Source organism: Bos grunniens, chromosome 18, assembly GCF_055505025.1.
Source record: "Bos grunniens cultivar Pamir isolate PY7600 chromosome 18, Bosgru_T2T1.0, whole genome shotgun sequence".
NCBI lineage: Eukaryota > Metazoa > Chordata > Mammalia > Artiodactyla > Bovidae > Bos > Bos grunniens.
The window spans coordinates 38,648,262-38,664,262 of record NC_141182.1 but is presented as its reverse complement, the minus strand read 5'-3'; the positions used below and the strand labels follow the sequence as shown (position 1 = coordinate 38,664,262).

General features: G+C 39.7%; 1 long non-coding RNA gene across 5 annotated transcripts in view; it reads left to right on the top strand.

The window, feature by feature from the left end:
• The first annotated feature begins 9 nt into the window (after nucleotides 1–9).
• LOC147353505 (uncharacterized) overlaps nucleotides 10–16,001 on the top strand; it is a 184,345-nt gene continuing 168,353 nt past the window's right edge. For 4 of the 5 annotated variants that reach the window (XR_015145700.1, XR_015145698.1, XR_015145697.1 and 1 more), the window contains exon 1: nucleotides 103–237. This is a non-coding gene — a long non-coding RNA (uncharacterized LOC147353505). Of the gene's footprint in view, nucleotides 238–16,001 lie in introns of all 5 variants that reach the window. The other variant, XR_015145696.1, reaches the window with a different exon arrangement.

The following is a 16,001-nucleotide window of genomic DNA, read 5'->3' as shown; positions in this document are numbered from 1 at the left end:
AAGAGCGTTGTCTTGACGACGGCTTCCGGTGCTGCGGTGACTTACCGCCGGAAGGCGAGAGTCCGCGGGAAAAGCGATCTTGTTAGGTGGTTACTGTGGCTTGGGGCTGAGGCGGTCCCCTCAAGAGTAACCGCGGGCTTGTGCCACGGTCATGCCACTGGCCTTCGTTTCCTTTAGCCTTCTCGCTCACCAAAAGATTTTCCCGTCCAGTTATAAAGTGCAAGTTGTTTGCCAAAGGTAAGCGTGTAGTATAACACCATTCCCTTGTTTTTTGGAAACTTGAGTCCACTTTGTCACCAGGGAGCGGGTACTAAAAAAAAAAAGAAAAAAGTGAAAATTTGGATTTCTAAACATTTAGTAAAGTTTTACCGTGTGCATTTTTACTGTATTGTACGCAGTTTGTAGTCTGAAATATTGGGGGCAATTTTATATACAATTAAATTTTAAATTCTGGTTCTTTAGGACCCGCAAATTTCATCTGAACCGGGTATATTAAAGACCTTTAATTTTAAAATTTTATGTAACCATCTAGAAGCTTCTCTAACTTAAGTTCTTAATCTCCCGTAAATCTCAAGTTAGATGGTATAAGATGGACACGTTCTCTGAGTCCAGACCATTACAAGAGTCAAACTAATTCGGCTGAGGTGCCTCTTTTCATACAGAATCACTTGAATCTAAAATAATTGAAACCAGATGCTAAGCATGGCTCCTTGTGTATCTCTTGGCGATAATGGTCTCACTTCAGTCTCTCCTTTATGGAAGAAAGTAAGCACTGTTGAAATGAAGGAGGAAAAATAAGGCTTCTTACAGACAGGTATTAAAAACAAAACAAAAAAAACTTAGGAGCTTTGAAACACATCTTTTAACAAAAGTCGTTAAATTCTTGTCACCAAAATCTAAAAGAAAAAGTTCATAATTTATCTGCTTATCAAGAAGAATTTCTTCCTTTACACTTAAGACAGGGAAACATTTATGAAAGCTTAGATCTATATGTTTAGGTCCCTGCCAACCCTTTTCTTAAAATTCCAACTTCAAAACTCCCTGCTAATGAGCACTTTTCCAGCAGCTTGGATGAAACGTTCTGAATAACTTCTTCCGCCTGGAGGTTAGAAATTTCATTAAATAAAAAATTAAATATATTAGAATACTTAGGTATGAAACATTAACGAACTGAGTAACATTCTTCAGAAGAAGAAGCACTTAAGAAAACATAGGCCACCTGCATTGTGGAGCCATCTCAAATGATGAGATTTGATAGATAGGCGAGAGATCAAAAAATGGCCAGATTTCAAAAGAGAATGTTCTGTGAGCTGCTTATTGCCCTCATAGACCATTCAAAAATAAAACCAACTCTCAGCAGAAGCCCAAGAGGCATTAGAGATGAACTAGACTATCCTTTGGATGTCAGTATTGTACTGAAAAAGTCAGTTACACTGTTATTTATCTGCAGGAGGAAATGCCTAAATTTTATAAGGATTTAGAACTTTAATTTAAAAGTGTATAGTGACTATAGAGTTTAGAAAGGAGACTTGAATCTAAGTTAGATGAACTTGGGAAAACAGTGTTGTCTGTAGTAGCATCTGACTTTGTACTCTCCATTCCTCTTACTTAAATGTTCTCTTATTCCTGCTTTTTGAATCTTATCTTTGAATACCCAGGCCAAATTCTGAGTTTTTCTGAGCTGTAACTCATAGTTAACTGTCTCAGAACACCTATAGAATTAAAAATACACTGTTTATTTGGCTTTTTTCTTTACATTTAGGCCTGGTAGTGTTTTTCTCATTTATGTTGATGAATGTATCTTACATATAACTTGCCTTATCTGTTGGATTCTAAGCTACTTAGAGTTGTATTCACCACTGTACATGGCAGATGACTTGAACATGGTAAACATCATTCTTTTCAATCTCTTTTTTTTGGCTGTGTTGGGTCTTAATTGCAGCATGTGGGATCTTCATTGCCGAGTGTTGGATCATTATTGCCAGGTGTGGGCTCTTCGTTGCAGCCGGTAGGATATAGTTCACTAACCGGGGATTAAACTTGGGCCCCCTGTGTTGGGGGCACGGAGACTTAATCACTGGACCACTAGGGAAGTCCCAGTAAACATAATTCTGATGTAAAAATGCCACTGTTAAGATTAATATTAAATATAGTGGCAGCTGCATTAGTTTGCTAGGTTTGCTATAGCAATACCACAGACTGAGGGTGTAAACAACAGAAATTTATTTTCTCACAATTCTGGAGGCTGGAAAGTTCAATACTAAGGTATCAGCGGGAATGATTTCATTCTGAGGCTTCTCTCCTTGACATGTAGTTATGCCTTTGTCTTCACATGGTCTTTAATTCATGCCCATCTGTGTCCAGATTTCTTCTTATAAAGACATCAGTCATACTGGATTAGGGCCCATCCAAAAGACCTCATTTTAATTTAATTACCTCTTTAAAATCCTTATCTCCAAGTATAGTTGCATTCTGAGGTACTGGGGATTAGGACTTCAGAATATGAATTTGGGGGTACACAGTTCAATCCATACAATAATCAACATTCAGAAAGCAGAAATGATTGGCAGTAGTTGTCCATTAGCACTCTCATCTTCAGACCTGTAGATAACATAATTGTGTACATCAAGTTTGTTTAAGATAATAGGGAATGGAAGTGAAAGTTGCTCAGTTTGTGACCGACTCTTGGCGAATTCTCCAGGCCAGAATACTGGAATGGGTAGCCCGTCCCTTCCCCAGGAGATCTTCCCAACCCAGGGATCGAACCTAGGTCTCCCGCATTGCAGGTGGATTGTTTCCCAGCTAAGCCACAACGGAAGCCCAGGGAATGGAAGAGCCTGTGGTAAATCAGAGAATATTTGCCAAAGACTTTCAAATTGAAATTTGTCAAAAAACAGAAAACACAACCCACACACATACACCAGCATGCCACACAATCCTGGGTCATCCAAACAAATAAACAGCAACAACAAAACAAGCAGGCTGATTGGTTTTGGCTCACAGGGGGCTGGTTTACAAAAACCACCAGCATATTTCATTTGGAATCTGTAACCTCTTAAGTGGATACTGGACATAGTATGTTTTTCAATATCCAAAAGACGTTTTCCCCAGACCTGATTGGTTCACACATAACTTTAAGTACCTCCTTTGTTGAAGGAATTGTACTAAGTGCCTCACTGAGATTAAATCCATAAATTTGTCCACATATATCTAATTGTTACAAGGACATCCAGTTTTTGATTAAATTTATAAAATGTGTGGGCTTCCCAGGTAGCTCAGTGGTAAAGAATCTGTCTGCGAATGCATGTTCAATCCTTGGATTGGGAAGATCCCCTGGAGAAGAAAACGGCATCCACTCCAGTATTCTTGCCTGGGAAATCCCATGGACAGAGAAGCCTGCTGGGCTACAATCCATGGGGTTGCAAAGAATCGGACACGACTTAGCGACTAGACACCACCACCACCATAAGATGCACAACCATGCATAATTTAGTATTTTGAGTGGTACAGGTTTATCCTATAAGTGAATTAGAACTCTTGAAAAAAAAGTCTTTATGAGATTATGTGCTCTGATAAGGTCAAGGCTCTGATCTTAAGTACAAGTGGAGACGACAGGACACATATAAGAAAATAATTATAGTGCAAGATAAAAGTGAGACCATAGGAGAGTTATAAAGTACTGTGGGAAATTAAAGGAGGAAAAGATTTCTTCAAGGTTGACGTATTACTAAAGGTATTTAATGCAGGTAGGATTATTCTTTTTTATAGCACTTGGTACTTCGAATATAGCATTAATCAATGTGTTGTATCTGAAGAAACAAGACTCCAGGATTCTTGCCTGGAAAATCCCATGGGCAGAGGAGCCTGGCAGGCTACATTGCCATGGGTTTACAAAGCAGTTGAACATGACTTAGTGACTAAACAACAACAAGTGTCTTAGATGTTATTTGCGTATGTTCACATTTCCCCAGTACAATCTGAAATACTCAAGAATATTTTAATCTTTATATGCTCCAGTCTAGTGTTGTTTAGGGAGAAGGCAATGGCACCCCACTCCAGTACTCGTGCCTGGAAAATCCATGGACGGAGGAGCCTGGTAGGCCACAGTCCATGGGGTCGGGAGAGTTGGACACAACTGAGCATCTTGACTTTCACATCACTTTCGTGCCTTGGAGAAGGAAATGGCAACCCACTCCAGTGTTCTTGCCTGGAGAATCCCAGGGACGGGGGAGCCTGGTGGGCTGCCACCTTTGGGGTCGCACAGAGTCAGACACGACCGAAGTGACTTAGCAGCGGCAGCAGTGTTGTTTAAAAGTATCAGGGTCACCTGGGTAACTTTTTTTTTTTTTAATTAGAAGATAATTGCTTTACGATGCTCCGTTAGTTTCTGCTATACAACATGAATCAGGTATCAGGTCAGGTCAGTTGCTCAGTCATGTCCAGCTCTTTGCGACCCCATGAATTGCAGCACACCAGGCCTCCCTGTCCATCACCAACTCGCGGAGTTCACTCAAACTCATGTCCATCAAGTTGGTGATGCCATCCAGCCATCTCATCCTCTGTTGTCCCCTTCTCCTCCTGCCCCCAGTCCCTCCCAGCATCAGAGTCTTTTCCAATGAGTCAACTCTTCTCATGAGGTAGCCAAAGTATTTATAGGTGTACATATATTCACTCCCTTGTGAACCTCCCTCCCCTGCCTCATCCCACCTGTCTGGGTCATCAGAGAGAACCAAACCGAGCACCCTGTATTATATAGGAACTTTTTAACAGTAAACTTTTTTCAACTCTGGCTCTGTAGATTATAATTTAGTAGGCCTAGGGAAGTGGTAGAGAATCTCTGTTTTTAAAACGTTTCTCCCGCTTAATGATTCAGATTATCAGCCCCACTTAGAACCTTCTGCCTTGAAGCACCTGGTATATAGTATGCTCTCAATAAGTTCTTGTTACATTAAATGAGTGGAGCTGTGATTTAGTAAGATTAATAAGGCCCCTGTGTGTAGGAATGAATTAGAGTGGAAAATATCCTAGAGGCAAGGAAATCCTATTACACAAGTCCAGTTAAGAGATGAAGCAGCCTTAAACTAGAGTAGGGGCCATAGAAAGGGAGAGAAATAGATGAGAAACGTTGAAAAGGTAAGAGTCTACAGAACTAGGTAAACTTTATATAAGGCACTAGTTCGCAAAACAGTGTAGCTAAAATTTACATGAGGTGTTTATTTCATAAGCAGGTTGCCAGACTCTGTATAAACTCCTGTTTGGTTGGTCCGGGGTGAAGCACATGAATTTGCATTTTTAAAAAATTTATACTGGAGTATAGTTGATTAAGGGACTTCCCTGGTGGCAACAGTGTTGTGTTACTTCCAGGTATACAACAAAGAGATTCAGCTATGCTAATTTATGTATCCTTTTCCCGTTTAGATTATTAAAGAATATTGAGCAGTACTGTGCTATTGAGTAGGTCCTTGTTGGTTATCTGTTTTAAATATAACTGTCAGTCCCCAATTCCCAATCTGTCCATTCCCCACCTTTCCCCTTTGGTAATCACAAATTCATTTTCTAAGTGCGTCTGTTTCTGTTTTGTAAATAAGTTCATTTGTATTAATTTTTTTTAGATTCTGCATACAAGTGGTATCATACAACATTTGTCTTTCTCTGACTTCACTTATTAAGATAATCTCCAGGTCCCTCCATGTTGCTGCAAATGGCATTATTTCATTCTCTTTTTTTTTTTTTTTTTATGACTACCATGCTTTTGTATATATGTACCACATCTTCTTTACCCATTCATCTATTGATAAATATTTAAGTTACTTCCATGTCTTGGCTATTGTAAATAGTGCCACTATGTATATTCTGTTGCATGCATCCTTTCAAACCATGTTTTTTGGTTTTTTTTGATATGAGCCCAGGAGTGGGAATGCTGAATCATATGGTAGCTCTATTTTTAGTTTCTTAAGGAACCTCCACACTTTTCTCCATAATGGCTGTTTAGTTCAGTTCAGTCGCTCATGTCCAGCTCTTTGCGACTTCATGGACTGCAGCTCACCAGGCTTCCCTGTCCATCACCAACTCCGGAGCTCGCTGAAACTCATGTCCATCGAGTCAGTGATGCCACCCAACCATCTCATCCTCTGTCGTCCCCTTCTCCTCCTGCCTTCAGTCTTTCCCAGAATCAGGGAAAGATTCTGTGAGTCAGTTTTCCAGTGAGTCAGTTCTTCACAAAGTATTGGAGCTTCAGTATCAGTCCTTCCGATGAATATTCAGGACTGATTTCCTTTAGGATTGACTGGTTGGATCTCCTTGCAGTCCAAGGGACTCTAAAGAGTCATCGCCAACACCACAGTTCAAAAGTATCAATTCTTTGGCACTCAGCCTTCTTTATGGTCCAACTCTCACATCCATACATGACTACTGGAAAAAACCATAGCTTTGACTATATGGACCTTTGTTGGCAAAGTAATTTCTCTGCTTTTTAATATGATATCTAGATTGGTCATAGCTTTTCTTCCAAGGAGCAAGCGTCTTTTAATTTCATGGCTGCAGTCACCATCTGCAGTGATTTTGGAGCTCAAGAAAATAAAGTCTGTCACGGTTTCCATTTTTTTCCCCATCTATTTGCCATGAAGTGATGGGACTGGATGCCATGATCTTAGTTTTCTGAATGTTGAGTTTTAAGCCAACTTATTCACTCTCCTCTTTCACTTTCATCAAAAGGCTCTTCAGTTCCTCTTCGCTTTCTGCCATAAGGGTGGTGTCATATGCATATCTGAGGTTATTGATATTTCTCCCTGCATAATGGCTGTACCAATTTACATTCCCACCAAGAGTGTAGAAGGGTTTCCTTTTCTCCACACCCTCTGCAGCATTTATTGTTCTTAAACTTTTTGATGATGGCTGTTCTTACTCCTGTGAGGTGATATCTTACTGTATTTTGGATTTACATTTTTCCAATAATTAGTGATGTTTAGCATCTTTTCATGTGCCTCTTGGCCATCAGTATGTCTTTCTTGGAGAAATGTCTCTTGAGGTCTTTTTTCTAATTTTTTGATGGACATGAACTGTTTGTAAATTTTGAAGATAAATCATTTGTCGTTGCTTCATTTGCAAGTATTTTCTCCCATTTTGTGGGTTATCTATTCTTTTTTTGCCATCCTGGGATGTAGTCAGGATGTGGGCTCTGCTGCACTCTTTTTTTTTTTTTAATTAAAACTTACTTTTGGCAGTGCTGGGTCTTTGTTGCTTTGTGTAGGCTTTCTGTAACTGCAGCAAGTGGGGGCTACTCTTCGTTGCCTTGCGTGGGCTTCTTCTTGCGGTGGCTTCTCTCGTTGCCGAGCACAGGCTCCAGGCGCTCCAGCTCCAGTAGTTGCAGCACGCAGCTCAGTAATTGCACTCACGGGCCCTTGAATGCACAGGCACGGAGGCTCGGTCACTACGGCAAAAGGACTCAGTTTCTCTATAACATGTGGAATCTTTTCCTACCCGGAATCAAACCCTTGTTCCCTGCATTGGAAGGCGGTTTCTTATCCACTGTGCAACCAGGGAAGTCCTCTCTTTTTGTTTATGGTTTCCAATGCTATGCACAGGTTTTTTAGTTTAATTTGGTCCCATTTGTTTATCTTTTGTTTTTATTTCAATTACTGTAGGAGATAACTGCTGCAACTTAAGTCGAAGAGTGTTCTGCTTATGTTTCCCTGTAAGAGTTTTCTCTCTTTCTTTCTAGCTGTGCTGGATCTTCATTCCTGCATGCAATTCTTTAGTTGTGGCGAGTGGCAGCTTCTTGTTGATGAGCTCGGGTTCTAGGCGTGCAGGCTTCAGTAGTTGCAGCACGCGGGCTCAGTAGTGGTGTTGAATGAAAGTGAGAGTGGACACCCGTGTCTTGTTCCTGATCTTGGAGGAAATGCTTTCAGCTTTTCACCATTGAGAATGATATTTGCTGTGTTTGTCATATGTGGACTTTATTATGTAGAGATAGGGTCCCTCTATGCCCACTTTCTGGTGAGTTGTTCTTTTTTTTTTTTGATCATAAATGGGTGTTGAATTTTGCCAAAAGCATTTTCTGCATCTATTGAAATGATTATTTGGTTTTTATTCTTCAATTTGTGGATGTGGTATATCACACTAATTGATTTGCAGATATTAAAAAATTCTTGATTCACTGGGATAAATTCCACTTGATCATGGTGCATGATCTGTGTAACATATTGTTGGATTCAGCTTGCTAGTATCTTGTTGAAGATTTTTGTGTGTATGTTCATCAGTGATATTTGCCTATAATTTTCTTTTTGTGTGATATCTTTGGTTTTGTTAATGGCTGGTGGTGACCTCATAGAATGAGTTTGGGTGTGTTCCTTCCTCTGTGGGGATTTTTTTTTTTTTTTGCGGGGGAGGGGAAAGGTTCAGGATAGGTGTTAATTCTTCTCTAAATTGTGGTTTTATTCTCATGTGTTCTGCTTGGGGTTTGCTGTGCATCTTGGAGCTGTAGACTTATATTTTAATCAATTTTGGGAGGTTTGTCTAGTATGTTATCAAACATTTTTTCTGTGCTTTTCTCTTTTTCCTTTTCCTCTGGGACTCCAATTTTAAGCATGCTAGATTGCCTAATTTTGAACACATGCATCATTAATGATCTGCTACCTTTTTTCATACTTATTCTTTCTGTGTGCTTTGGTTTAGGTAGTTTCTGTTGAATTGTCTTCAAAGTTATCGATCCTTTCTTCTACACTGTTCAACCTGCTATTCTGTTCAGTGATTTCATTAATCATTTTGGATATTATAGTTTTCAGTTCTAGTGTTTCCATTTGATTTTTAATTTTTGTTTTTATATCCCGACTGGAATTCCTCATGTTTTTACTCTGACTCATCATCACTCAAAAACTGCTGAAATTTCTACTTAGTTCCTTTAGTCTTTTGTCTGTAACTTTCTTCTAGGTTTCATGGATATCATTCTGTACATGCACAGTTGAGGAGTCAGCCAAGGATCTGAGGAGAGAGATTATGCAGATTTTGCTACCTTTCCCTCTTAGCCCCCAGTGGCTTCCCCTTTATGGAAGCTTTCTGTTTCAACTTCTAGCTGCTCCTATAGCCTCAAACTCCAAACTTTTTATCCCTCAGTCCCCCAAACTGTTGCTTTCTGTTTAAGTACTATTCCATGTGCAGTATGCAGACAAGGAGGTAATCTTAGCAGAAAAATTAGAAAAATGTAGATCTTATTTATTGGCTACTCTTCTTTCAAGGGTCATATCCCCTTCAGCTTCTACCTGCTATTGATTGCTCCACTGCTGCTGCTAAGTCACTTCAGTCGTGTCTGACTCTGTGCGACCCCATAGACGGCAGCCCACCAGGCTCCCCCCTCCCTGGGATTCTCCAGGCAAGAACACTGGAGTGGGTTGCCATTCCCTTCTCCAATGCGTGAAAGTGAAAAGTGCAAGTGAAGTCACTCAGTTGTGTCCGACCCTTAGCGACCCCATGGACTGCAGCCTATCAGGCTCCTCCATCCATGGGATTTTCCAGGCAAGAGTACTGGAGTGGGGTGCCACTGCCTTCTCCTGATTGCTCCACAGTGCCTTCCAATAGTTGTTTTCTTTTAGTCAAAATTTATAATTGTCATTGTCAAGAGTTATTGAATTGAATGTACTTCAGTACTTAAGAGTACCAAGTATCATTACATCTGTATTTATAAATGGAAAAAACAAAGGTATGGTTTCTAATACATTGTTGGCTGTTATTCAGTCGCTCAATCATGTCCAGCTCTTTGTGACTCCCATGGACTATACAGTCCATGGAATTCTCCAAGCCAGAATACTGGAGTGGGTAGCCTTTCCCTTCTCCAAAGGATCTTCCCAACCCAGGGATTGAACCCAGGTCTCCCACAGTGCAGGTGGATTCTTTACCAGCTGAGCCACAAGGGAAGCCCAAGAATACTGGAGTGGGTAGCCTATCCCTTCTTCAGCAGATCTTCCTGACCAAGGAATTGAACTGGGGTCTCCTGCATTGCAGGCAGATTCTTTACCAACTGAGCTATGAGGGAAGCCTATTTCTCGGAGTATATATCCAAACTCATATCCATTGAGTCAATGATGCCATCCAACAATCTCATCCTCTGTCACCCCCTTCTGCTGCTTTCAGTCTTCCCCAGCATCAGGGTCTTTTCCAGTGAGTTGGCTTTTTGCATCAGGTGGCCAAAGTATTGGAGCTTCAGCATCAGTCCTTCCAGTGAATGTTCGGGGTTGATTTCCTTTAGGATTGACTAGTTTGATCTTGCTGTGCAAGGGACTCTCAAGAGTCTTCTCCCAGCACCACAGTTGGAAAGCACTGATACTTTGGCATTCAGCTGAAGCATATTGTATATGCAGCTATATTTAGAGAAGTAAAAAGACATCTCCTAGAATGGGGAAAGAATTAGGTAATATTCTTTCAAAACTAATTTCTGGTATTTTAATATTGTGTAAAATTATGGGCTGTGGTGGGCATGAAAATGTCCTTTCTTCAGGGACCATAATTGACTGGTGGATCCAGGTACTTGTATGTTTTGGAACCCATTCCCATATTCATGTCAAGGCCATGATTCCCAAGTGATCCTTCCAGGCCATGAGTCCATATGGTGCCGATTGTAATCCAGGTTCTTTCCTATAACATAAGGGACTGTATTAATGGAATATTTTGTCAAAGGGCTCCCATTTGACTGGTCCAAGACCTTAGATGTTCAGCAGCCTGAGACTGTTCCTACCCAGTTCTCCCTCTTTCCATTTTCTCCTTCATAGGTGTCCTAAGGCTTCTTGCCCTCCTTTGCTCCCTCTTTGTTGCCTTTCTCAGGTAAATCCTTTAGTTCATGCTCAATCCCATCTTTGCATCTGCTTTTTGGAAGACCCAGACTAATACATAGACTCAAACTATCAACAGAAAATTGACCAAAGTTGACTTTTTAAAAAGAATATTTTTTAGAGAAAAATACCAAATAGCATATGTAGCAGACACTCCCTCCTCTATGAGGTAGAACTTTATTTCCATCTGCTTGGATATGGGCTGGACTAAATAATTTGATCCTAATGAATAGAGAGGAATTTGCCAGTCCTTTTTTTTTTTTACTACCTCCTCCCCCACGCACAAACACACACATAAACATTTTTCTTTACACTCTCCCCCACACTCCTGATGAAGTTTTAATATCACAAATATACTTTATGTATTATATGAATATCAATGTTTAATGCATAATAGAGTAAAATTTCCCCCCAAGATCAAATTTTTATTCCTTTAGGGGCATTGTAATAACCCTCACAGAGAATGCACAGGGTAGAGTATAGATAGGGAAAATTTCTAACTTATTCCAGAGGAAGCTGGCAAATGATCAAACAAGTTATCAGAGTTTATATCACCAGTGGTGATATCATCTTAATACCCTATACCTCAAGTATGATGAAATGCAAAGGGTATTTTTAACCTCTGTGATAGTCTACCCAAAAAGCTGTAACCCCAGTCTTATTGTGAGAGAACATTAGACAAACCAAAAATGAGGGACATTCTATAAAATATCTGACCAGTACTCTTCAGGAGTGTCATGGTAATGAAAACACAAGACTGAAAAATTGTCAAATATAATTGAGATTATGGAGACATGACTGCTAAATGCAGTAGTATGTCCTAGATCATATAAGGGAACACAGTTTATGATCTTTGTAACTTTTCTGTAAATTTAAAATTATTCTAAAATTAAAAGTTAAAAGCACATGACAAAAGTAAAAACCACAGTGTCATCAGTATTCATTATATGAAAATAGTGATTCTAATATTAAAAGCAAAGTAAATACGTAGCAATTACTACAACTATAAACATTGAGCTAAACTGAAAATATCAGTTTTCTACATATAATACTAGTAAATGAAAAAATATGGTACATTTATCAAATTTAGTGAAGCCTATGATGCAGTGTCTCATGACGTCTATGCACAATTAATTCAGATTGTCCTGGATATAAGCAGAGTCACACGGATTCAAAACTGGCTGCAGAATCATAAAAAATATTGATAAACCATAAATGGAAATGGATCAAGTTGGGGAATATGTGTAGGTGCTGCCGAGATCTGTATTTTGTCCTATCTTATATAGCAGCTGCATTAATGATGTAGAAGAGGGTGTATAACGAATGTTAATGAAATTCACACATGATATTAAATTGGCAGGTGATGCAAATAACAGTAAGAGCAGCAAAGCAATATAAAGGTACCCAGAGAGCTCAGGAATATGGAGTGGAAACAACAAAATGAGATTCTGCCCCTTCAAAATAGAAACTACAACTGCTTTAGGAGAAAAACAATAAAATAGGTATTCAAAGGGAGAAAAATCTGAAAGTCATTAAATGATCAAAAGGCCTAAGGGTGAAAATGAATTATAAAGTAGATACGAATTTATGACGTAGTGATTTTGAAGATTATGGCTATGTATACTGCTTGCTACAGAGAAAGAAGGATCTGTTCTTCATACTAATGGTAAAATGACATCAAAAGACAGAACTTGTTCTGTGTCAAGTTGGTACCCAACTGCCATCAACTCAATAGGAGTAGTAATAAAAATGATTAAACTGTGAACCCTCCAGAGAAGTATATTCACCATCAGCAAATTATACTGAGCTATTTGACTAGTCTTGCCATTTGTAGTTGCTGATTCTACTTCATATCCCATGTAGGTGACCCTTCCTTCAAGATATATAACTTAGGCTAAACCTCAGAGCAGTTTACCTAACTGTTTAATCCTCTCCCCTCTATCCCAAATTAAATTTACAAACTGCTTCTTTCTAATATGTTCTTATTTTAATTTATATTCAGTTATGTATAGGATTCCTTGATTGCTCATTAAAACTGACTTCTGCCTTTGTCACATCTTCATCTAAATGCTGCACACCTTATTTGCAAATACATGCATGTGCCCCTACCAGCAGCCATAGAACCAAAGAGCATAAGCAAAAGTAACATCTGAGGAGATTATTGGAATTAATACTTAAGTAAATAACAACCAAAATAAATAAACCACAGATCAGAATTCCTATAGCAATGCAATATTCTAATGATCATAGCATGAATCAGATTGCCCCAAGATGTTATCATCCATTGGCAAGAAGTCATATAGAATAATAAGAAATCTCTTCAGGATGGCCATATATGCTTATAAAGTGTTATAAAATAGATGCTTTTTTTTTTTTTCCATTTGGTGTCTTTTTAAAAAAATAATTTTATTGGTGTATACTTGATTTACAGCATTGTGTTAGTTTCAGCTGTACAGCAAAGTGGACCAGTTATACATACATCCACTCTTTTTTAGGTTCTTTTTCCATATAGCCATTACAGAGGTACTGAGTAAAGTTCCCTGTGCTATACAGTGTGTCATCATTAGTTATTTTATACATAGTAGTATGTATATGTCTCCTGGAGGAGGGCATGGTAACCCACTCCAGTATTCTTGCTTGATGAATGCTGTGGATGGAGGAGCCTGGCAAGCTACAGTCCCTCAGATCATACAGAGTTGGACACAACTGAAGCAACTTTGCTTGCATGCATGCATGTATATGTCAGTCACAATTTCCCAGTTTATCTCTCCCTCCCTTAACCCTGGTAACCATAAGTTTGTTTTCTACATCTGTAACACAGCTTCTGTTTTGTAGATAAGCTCAATTGTACCTTTTTTAAAAAAATCCCATAGTAAAAAATATAATAATTTGCCTTTTTTTGTCTGACTTCACTCATTATGATAATCTCTAAGTCTATTCATGTTGCTTCACTGGGCATGTTTTGTTCATTTTTATGATTAATATTTCATTGTATACACGTACCACATCTTTGTCCATTCCTCTGTCAGACAAGTTGCTTCCATGTCTTGGCTATTGTAAATAGTGCTGCAGTGAACATTGGGGCACATGTATCTTTTTGAATTTTATGGTTTTCTCTGGATATATGCCCAGGACTGGGATTTCTGGATCATAAGGCAGTTCTATTTTTAATTTCTTAAGGAACCTCCATACTGTTCTCAGTAATGGCTGTACTAATTTACATTCCTACCAACAGTTATATAAGAGTTTCCTTTTCTCCACACTGTCTCCAGTATTTATTGTTTGTATGTTTTTGATGATGGCCATTCTGACCTGTATGAAGTGATGTCTTATTATAGTTTTGATTTTGTTGCTGTTGTTGAGTCACTCAGTTGTGTCCGACTTTGCAGCCCTATGGACTGCAGCACGCCAAGCTTCACTGTCTTTTACCATCTACCAGAGCTTGCTCAAACTCATGTCCATTGAGTCAGGGGTGCCACCCAGCCATCTTGTCCTCTGTCGTCACCTGCTGCTCCTACCTTCAATCTTTCCCAGCATTAGGGTCTTTTCTAGTGAGTCAGCTCTTTGCATCAGGTGGCCAAAATAACGGAGCGTCAGCATCAGTCATGATTTCCTTTAGGACAGACTGGTTTGATCTCCTTGCAGTCCAAGGGGCTCTCAAGAGTCTTCTCCAACACCATAGCTCAGAAGCATCAATTCTTTGGTGTTCAGCTTTCTTTATGGTTCAGCTCTCACATCCATACATGACTACTGGAAAAACCATAGCTTTGACTAGATGGACCTTTGTCAGCAAAGTAATGTTTCTGCTTTTTAATACGTTGTCTAGGTTTGTCATAGCTTTTCTTTCAAGGAGCAGGTTTTGATTTGCATTTCTCTATTAGCTTTTTAGCCATCTGTATGCCTTCTCTGGAGAAATGTCTACTGACATCTGTCCCTTTTTTCTTTGGGTTGTTTTTTTGTTGTTGAGCTACATGAGCTGTTTGTATGTTTTGGAGATTAATCACTTACCAGTTCAGTTCAGTTCAATCCCTCAGTCGTGTCTGACTCTTTGCGACCCCATGAATGGCAGCACGCCAGGCCTCCCTGTCCAACACCATTTCCTGGAGTTCACTCAAACTTACATCCATCGAGTTGGTGATGCTTCCAGCCATCTAATCCTCTGTCGTCCCCTCTTCCTCCTGCCCCCAATCCCTCCCAGCATCAGAGTCTTTTTCAGTGAGTCAACTCTTCGCATAAGGTGGCCAAAGTACTGGAGTTTCAACTTTAGCATCATTCCTTCCAAAGAACACCCAGGGCTGATCTCCTTTAGAATGGACTGGTTGGGTCTCCTTGCAATCCAAGGGACTCTCAAGAGTCTTCTCCAACACCACAGTTCAAAAGCATCAATTCTTTGGTGCTCAGCTTTCTTCAGAGTCCAACTCTCACATCCATACATGACCACTGTAAAAACCATACCCTTGACTAGACAGACCTTTGTTGGCAAAGTAATGTCTCTGCTTTTCAATATGCTATCTAGGTTGGTCATGACTTTTCTTCTAAGAGTAAGCATCTTTTAATTTCATGGCTGCAGTCACCATCTGCAGTGATTTTGGAGCCCAAAAAAATAAAGTCTGAGCTGTTTCCACTGTTTCCCCATCTATTTCCCATGAAGTGATGAGACCAGATGCCATGCTCTTCGTTTTCTGAATGTTGAGCTTTAAGCCAACTTTTTCACTCTTCACTTTCAGTTTCATCAAAAGGCTTTTTAGTTCCTCTTCACTTTCTGCCATAAAGGTGGTGTCATCTGCATATCTGAGGTTATTGATATTTCTTCCAGCAATCTTGATTCCAGCTTGTGCTTCTTCAAGCCCAGCATTTCTCGTGATGTACTCTGCATATAAGTTAAATAAGCAGGGTGACAGTATACCGCCTTGACGTACTCCTTTTCCTATTTGGAACCAGTCTGTCGTTCCATGTCCAGTTCTAACTGTTGCTTCCTGACCTGCATATAGGTTTCTCAAGAGGCAGGTCAGGTGATCTGGTATTCCCATCTCTTTCAGAATTTTCCTCGGAGAAGGCAATGGCATCCCACTCCAGTACTCTTGCCTGGAAAATCCCATGGACGGAGGAGCCTGGTAGGCTGCAGTCCATGGGGTCGCTAAGAGTCGGACTGAGTGACTTCACTTTCACTTTCTACTTTCA